General features: G+C 38.0%; 1 long non-coding RNA gene across 1 annotated transcript; it reads right to left on the minus strand.

The window, feature by feature from the left end:
- Nucleotides 1–470: 470 nt before the first annotated feature.
- On the minus strand, nucleotides 471–1,711 carry LOC143848731 (uncharacterized). The gene is made up of 2 exons (XR_013235456.1): nucleotides 918–1,711; nucleotides 471–822 (listed from the first exon to the last, which is right to left on the minus strand). It is a non-coding gene; the product is annotated as an uncharacterized LOC143848731 (long non-coding RNA).
- Nucleotides 1,712–7,923: the final 6,212 nt, after the last annotated feature.

The following is a 7,923-nucleotide window of genomic DNA, read 5'->3' on the forward strand; positions in this document are numbered from 1 at the left end:
CATGTTATTTTCGGGTCGGGTTGGGTCGACGAGGGTCGGGTTTTACCCAACCCAAGTTGCAGCCGTACCTTAAAACACAGGCGTGAGAACATAAAACATATCAAGAGAAAATGGGTGCCAATATAAAAAATCCCCAAAGAAACACCATAAACACTAACCCTTTGTACTGCATCACGTGATAGATACAGAACTATACAGAAGCTAAAGAGTCTGGAATCTATATTTGGGAAAAGAAGCCCAAAAGAGCAATAAAACCAATGATAACAGAACCCCGAATTTCAGATTCTCCTCCAAAATTTTCTCCGTTTCTTCCATGATTTCATCCTCAAGAACAAAACCCACTTCCCATATATCCAAATATAATTGAATAAAGTAACACAAAACCAGAATAAAGTTAAGACATGTTGCTAATAAGATAGGAAAAAGTGTCTGAGTTCATTCAAAGATGTTCAATGATGCACGAAGTCTCATTCAAAGATGACCATCTAACAGAATAAAATAATAATAGAAAGAAAGACATTTTACAATGACTGAGTACACAATTCTTTTTACATCTCTCAAGCAATGGAATAAAAATAAAATAATAGAATTACATCAACTTGATTTGCTTGAGATTGAGACTTCTTAAAGGTGGTAAAACGTCTTGAGCCCGTGACCCACAAGAAGTCGCCAAACTCTCACTTTCCAAAGCAATATTTATTGTCGGTAATGATATTTACACCCCTTTATCCCAGCGATCTCTCTCCTTTCGTTTGTCTGTTGCTGAAAATGACTGTTTTTTCCATGAAATACACCAAAAGTTGAACAGCAGCAGTAATTTGTCTGAGGGAAGGAAAAGCAGTAAGAGATGTGGTGGAAATATCATTTCCCATTATCAATTTCAAAATTCAATATGGAAAACAACACCCATCAAGCACCTTTCCAAACCCTGAAAGTACATGTGAAAAGAAATGGAGAAGACCCATCTGCATCGTTTCAAATGTCAATGTATTCTGAAAGAAGCAAAGATCATTAAAAAAGAGATAAAAGAGAGAGAGAAATATAAAACAATGAAAGCCATTCCCCAACCTCTGGATCGCTATCTCGAAACTGCACTGGAGAGTTCTGAGTCAATTAATCTTCAAATAAAAAAACAAAAGATAGTCAAAGCTTACCACTTCTTGCCATGATCACATGTATGAGTAAAGAAGAAACCATAAAACTCAGGATGGATAGCGCAAACAACACCAACAAAAAAAATTTGCGTCACACCCATAGTTCTTCTATCTTATTGATCATGGATGGCGCTATCCCTCCTGAGCTTTACAGATTCTTCAATACAACTTCTTTTATTTTCCCTTGAAATTCAAAACCCACCAAGGGTAAGAACTCTATTCACTAATTAACTTATACTTGTACCTAGAACTGTAAATAAAGAGGATTCAATGGGGGTAGAGAGAGAGAGAAAGAGTAAAACCCATCAAGGAAAAGAATTCAAATAAACACTTGCTTCACATTTGTATAGCTAGAACTGTGAAGAGAGACAGAGAAGAAGATGGTTTGGTGAGGGGAGGGTGAAAAGGCCATATTTATAGGAGGTGGATGAGGGAGAAAGGTCACGTCTACTGAAACATGAGGAGATTGACTAAGTAAGGAGGAGAGTGGAGGGCCGGATTTATTTTTCTATCTTATTACCACTGCCGACTACCCTCGGAATACGGTAGGCATAAGGTACGAGAAAGTGACCCTACTCTTTCTACGGAACTGTGCTAAAAAACCAAGAAAAGAAAAAGGGGGAGGGGCTTCCTATATGTGAACTGATGTTACATAAATGCCCTTTTGGTTAATTTGAATTTTGGGATAGTCTCATTTCCATCATTTAATCTAATTTTCTAACTGAACATGAGATTCGATTTTGGTGGAACACCGTCTAGTCTAGATTGTCTCACCTTTGATTGATCCAAACCGTTCGTTTTAGAGGCTTCCCTTTGGATCTCCCATCGCTTGAAAACCAAGCCAATCGTGTTATTCTAACAATAAATATCATGTAGTTTTATTTGAACATGAGCCGAAAACACACATTTAAGGTCGTGTTTTCCTCTTTGGATTGCCAGAATTTTATAGAAAAGATTGGAAAAGAAGGAAAAATTGCCAAAACTTCCTGCTCTTCCATTGTTTTGTTACGAATAGGGGTGCAACTGGGTTCAGGTTGAGGCCAACCCGACCCTACCCAAGGAACCCTGTTTTCCAACCCGACTTGATTACTTACCCGACGAGAATCGCCCCAACCCCGAGAAACCCGTTTTTATATCCTGAACCCAACGCGACCGAGTTCAACCCGACTCGGGTTTTTAAGCTTTAAAAAAAAATCCATAAAAAAGTCGGGTTTCACTCGGGTCCGGATGCCGAAAACCTCAACCGGGGTTGGGAAAACTCGAACCTGACTTTTTTTCGGGTTGAACCCTACCCGAGAGGCACGCCTAGTTGCAAACGAAAAAAGTGAACCATTCAAGTTTTATTCAGAGGGACGTTCAATTTATAATGGCATGCCTCTAAATAACTCATAGCTACATTATTTCCCTCTAAATTGTGGTTAAAAAAATTCTAGGAAACCGTTTTCCTTGAGAGATATTTTCCTTCAATCCAAACAAGGGCCAAAGCGGGGTTTTGATCTAGGGAAAATGTTATGAAAAAAAATCCATGTAAATAAAAGTCTAGGTCTTTTTGGTGTGCAATTCTCCTTAAAACAAGGAAATATCTTAACTTAGAAATAAATATCCAGGTAAAATAAGTTTAAGGAAATGATTTCGGCACTAGCTCCAATGTTTTGATAAATATGTGCTCTCATGTTTGTCGTGTAGTTAAAGGGCTTTAAGAGCTTTTTGAGAACCATAATATTCCTCTGACAGCCCTTTAAATACCACACGACAAAAATGGGAGCGCATGTTTATCAAAAAATTGGAGCGCTGAAATCATTTCCCTAAATGCTGAAAATTCACTTTCCATGGAAAGAAATTTCCATAATCCCAAACAAACCTACTAGCATCATTAGAGGTTAAGATTAAATAACTGACATTACTTTGGGATCGTGATATATTTGCCCCTTATCCTCACATGGACCACCTACATGTAGTGTAAAAGTAGTCATAAATACAGTAGAGGGGCCTGGCCTGGGAAAGAAAAGGGGTAAAGTATATCACTTCCCTAACTTTTGGGCCATATAATATCCAATGCAAGGCCCCGCAAGTAGGGGTTCAAATCAATAAAAAATGATACTCAATGGCGCACCACAATTGTATAATAATGAGGTCCCGCCCTATGAAGCAGCCTCATCCTAACCATCCGTTGTTGGCACCTTTTAATGCAGTTAGGTGTGCTCTGTGCCCACTAGAACATGGGAAATGATTGAGTACAAAACTAATTATTATTGATCTCATATTTAGGCCCTGCTCGGTTTAATATTGTGACAACCGACTGTGACTGTTGTCATAGTCTTTAATGCCCTGTTAGTTTCAGATCGTGACAACGGATTGTCAGCCCTAAACCTATTATTAGACTCAAATTTGAATGTAATTTGAGTCTAATAATGGGTTTGAGCTGTGATGAATCGGCTCCCAAATATCTTAAATCGACTCCCGTGTGTCTATCTCTCTCTACTTTCTCTCTCTAACCCAGAGGAGAGAGAAAGACGAATGAGGAGTCGATTTAAGATATATGGGAGTCAATTTAATGTAGTTAGGTTTAATAATTAATTTTAGACTCAAAATCTAAATCAAATAGGGCCTTGGCTTCCTTTTGCAAATTTAATTAGGCAATCTCTTTTTATTTAAAGGTTTTTAAATTGAGACTGTACATTGAGCCTGAGCACTATATAATTTCTCTTTAAAATTAAGAAACAAGACTATCTGCATACAGACCTATGGCATATGGCATGTTTAGCACCCGTGAAAAATTTGTCAGCCCAATTGTGAATAAGAGATGAGAAAGGAGGAAGTGAGGAAGACTTGAAAGGGGGACGAATTGACAGAGCATGAAAAATCCGGGAAAGATATACCATATTTCAAATTGGGCACTTGTCCATAGTTTTTGGAGGCACTTCATGATCCCCACTCGGCCCCTATTTGCCCATCACTCACAAACCATGGTTTTAAATTTCGGTTTCAGTATGCGCTTCGGCCCTCGCCGAAACCGAAATTTCGTCCTAAATCCGGTACACCATTAAAAAACAATATTTTATTTAATACCAAATTTCTATTGAAATTTTGGAAAAATACCGTATGATTAAAATTTTTGAGTTTTTTGGGTTGAATTTCATAAAATTTCGGCCGAAAACCTGTACCATTTAGGGTATTGGCAATTTTGTTGTGGTGAAAATTTAAAACCATGCTCACAGTTAGGGGTGTAAACGAGCCGAGCCGAGCCGGGCTTGGCCAGGCTCGCGAGCCTTAACGAGCTTTTGTTATTTTAAGTTCACACCCCTCATCTTCCCTGGACAGCCCTATCTAGTGTAATTCAACTACTCTTTTTACACTACGGGGGATGATCCAAGTAACAAATGGGGTTCCAAAAAAGAAGTGACATATTTTGCCTCTCCCTTTCACTCCCTGGACAACCCTTTTAGTGTATATATTAATATATAACATATATATATTTAAATATATTAAATGCTTAACGAGCCGAGCCTGGCCTATCTTGGGCTCGGCTCGTTAAGCTTAACGAGCCTGGACAGCCGGCTCGGCTCGGCTCGTTAAGGATTCGAACCGAGCTCGAGCGAGCTTTCGAGCCCGAGCCAAAATTGACACCCTTACTCACAGTCACAACTAGCCCTACAAATATTGGAGGGAATATTTTTCATGGTTTAGCAGATTTCCTCTTCCTAGAATTATCATTTCCCTTTACATGTTCAATGTTTAGTATTAAGTAGATAGGCAAACTGTAATTTGAAGAAGAAGAAGGGGTATATTATTGAATCTATGCCCTAAGGTATAAATCCCCCTACTCTCTCTCTCTATACTGACATTTCTGTGTTGCTGACTCACCTCGGAACTTGCGCACTCTTCTCCGTTTCTCGTGGCTCTCTCTTTCACCTTTTCTCCTCTCAGTACAAATAACAGAGTCAGTCTCGAAAATCGAAACAGCCTTTTTATAGTATTGAATAACAATATTACCCTCCCCAATAACATCCCCATCTCTCTTTAACGACATCCATGTGACCAACCTTTATTAGGGTATTCTCGTCATTTCAGATTTAACCTATTTTTGGCTAAGTGGCTTTTATGCCTATAGAGGGGGGGGGGGGGGGGTTGGCTTTTTGTTTTGTGAGAGCAGAGTGGTGAGTTTGTACAGAGTTTATACACCAATTTTCAGCGTATGAACCTAGAGCATGTGTCAATACTATAGATTCTAACATCACCTCCTGTAAAAGGACTTTATGAAATGAACTAATTAAGAAAGTTTGGTGATAAAGATTGAGTCTATGCTATAGATTCTAACATCACCTGCTGTAAAAGGAAAAATAACATTAAGATGACTTCTTTATCAATTGAGCCAATTAAGAAAGTTTGGTGAAAAAGATTGAGAGTCTAGTGCACCCATTACATGTGGGTATACACCAAATGTACTTGTATATACTTTATAGAGAAAGGCTCAGTTTCCTGATAGCAATAATGGGTTTTGGTAAGAAATTCAAGATGAGCAATCAAAGAGGAAACAGACCCAAGTTGGAACTTACTTTTATTTTTTATTAATAAGTTGAATAGGTGGTACTAGTACTAATACTATGAGTAGTGAGGGGTGATGGAGAGTCGGCAGTGGGCTTGGTCTCTTGGCCCGGCCCAGTATATAAATATACATAAGGCCTGATGGGAAGGTCCACATCCTAAAAATATGCTGATTAGATTATCTTAATTACTTCATAATCAGTTAATTAGTAAGAGAACGACTCTACTATGTCATTTTTACGACTTAATTACTTGATAATCAGGTTATTAGTGAGAGAACGGCTCCGTATAAAGTCATTTTTACGATGAATGGTAAAAGACAATTTAGTCATGGGGCATGGGAAGGCCTGTAAGTGAAATCGAGACCGTTGATGATAATGAAATGATTTTGGTCCCATCCTAAACGAACATCCCATGTGTAAGATGATAATGAAATGTTTGAGAAATTGGTGGAATGGGAATCGGGAATCATGGATTCGGGGCGGAGTAGGCCATGTACCAAATAGACATCCCATGTGTAAGATAAAGAACAAAAAAATTAACAATTTTTCTTTTCTTGGCCGGACCATAAATGAGGGTTGATGATGAAAGGATTAAGATCATTTGATAAGGTGATCTCAATGGCATTTGGCCAAACTATGTAGAAACTCACTTTTACACTATGTAGAAACTCAATTTTTCATATCATGATTTTTTTTTCCTGGAATATTAGCTTACCCAATGGTGAGGGATGATGGGAGAGGGATACATTACGAGGTGACCCACATCGTCTTGGTCCCGTTTGGTAAGATAACAACCCACAAATTAGTGGTTTAGCTGTTCTTATTGGAAGCATAAACAAAGTTTGATGGACGAAGATCCCAGTGTCATCTGATCAAGATGTTCTCAACGACATTTTGCTAGCACGTAAACAATGGAGAAGTTGGACCTAATAAATATCTCTTAGGAAGAACATAAAGTGACTTCCTTTTTAATATTTTCATTTGAGTAACTACGATCATCAATCTTTTAGAACATCAAGGTGCAACCCGCATGGTCTCAGACCATGGAGAGTGGAAATCTAATCTGTAAGACTACAAAAAACAATGGTTTAGCTTTTCTCGGTTGAACATAAATGAGGCTTGATAGATCAATAGGCTCTAGGATCACCTAATCAAGGTGAGGTCAACAACAATGGGCCAAAATTTAGGTCGCCAATAAGATCAACAGATTCGACCATATCCATGTCTCATAGTCACACCCAAGGAGGTGTTATAACCCCACACTCTTGTTCAGATCCAAGATTCTTTTCTTTACATTACAGCCCTCTAGATAGTTAATTGGAGGCTGTTATAATAAGTTTGCTTTTAATCATGGCTGATATAAGATTATAAAAGATCATGTCCATGAAAAATTTATGGGTGTGATATATTCGATACATATTAGCCCATATTTATTGTAGAACCCAACGAAGGATCAAACTCGAAAATTATTATGTGACTAAGTTTGTAAAAACATGGGTGTTATTGCCCCAACAGGAAAGCTCCATTATTTCTGCGAAGTATACTATTAGGGTATAAGAGATCATAACAGGAAATAAACATTGAATGATCCTAATCTAGTCTAGTAGCCTCACTGTGATATTTTACGATCTCATGTCTGTTACTTGGAATGTCCTTCAGTCAAGGATATGATTAGATATGATTACAAGAAAATGCTTCAAGGCGCGTAATCGCTTTCCTTAAGACAATATTCGCCCCCACTAGTTGAGTGCAAAGGGGATCCCCGAATTGCCTCCAAGGTACAATGAAGCCTTGTAGAACAATTCTACAAATGTTTGATGACGCTTTGCACAAGCGGAATCAAACCCGAAACACCTTTTTATAACTTCAAACCTTAGAGAAAATCACTAAAATTGTTTCTGCATAAAACAGATTTTAGTGCATTGCTTTTTGAACAAAACTATCTTGAAAATACAAGTGAGAGAGAGACAGCTATTGAGAGAAAACAAGAAAGTACAGCAATAACTGTTTTTCCATTCATAAAAAAACAGATTTCAGCTCTTAAGATAGAGCACTAGATGTCTATTCTTCAAGAGAAACATCTCTTCAAGACTTCCCTTTGATTGGTTTGAATAATGACCATTCGATCACAACTCTTTGTGATTTAAGTGTCTTGGATCACCCACAAAGTGTCCTTTGTGTTTGAAAAACATCCATGACTCTTGGGAAAGAAAAGACATGAA

This window comes from Tasmannia lanceolata, unplaced genomic scaffold (genome assembly GCF_043159265.1).
Source record: "Tasmannia lanceolata isolate RefF3 unplaced genomic scaffold, GAP_Taslan_0.1 ptg000016l, whole genome shotgun sequence".
Taxonomy (NCBI): Eukaryota; Viridiplantae; Streptophyta; class Magnoliopsida; order Canellales; family Winteraceae; genus Tasmannia; species Tasmannia lanceolata.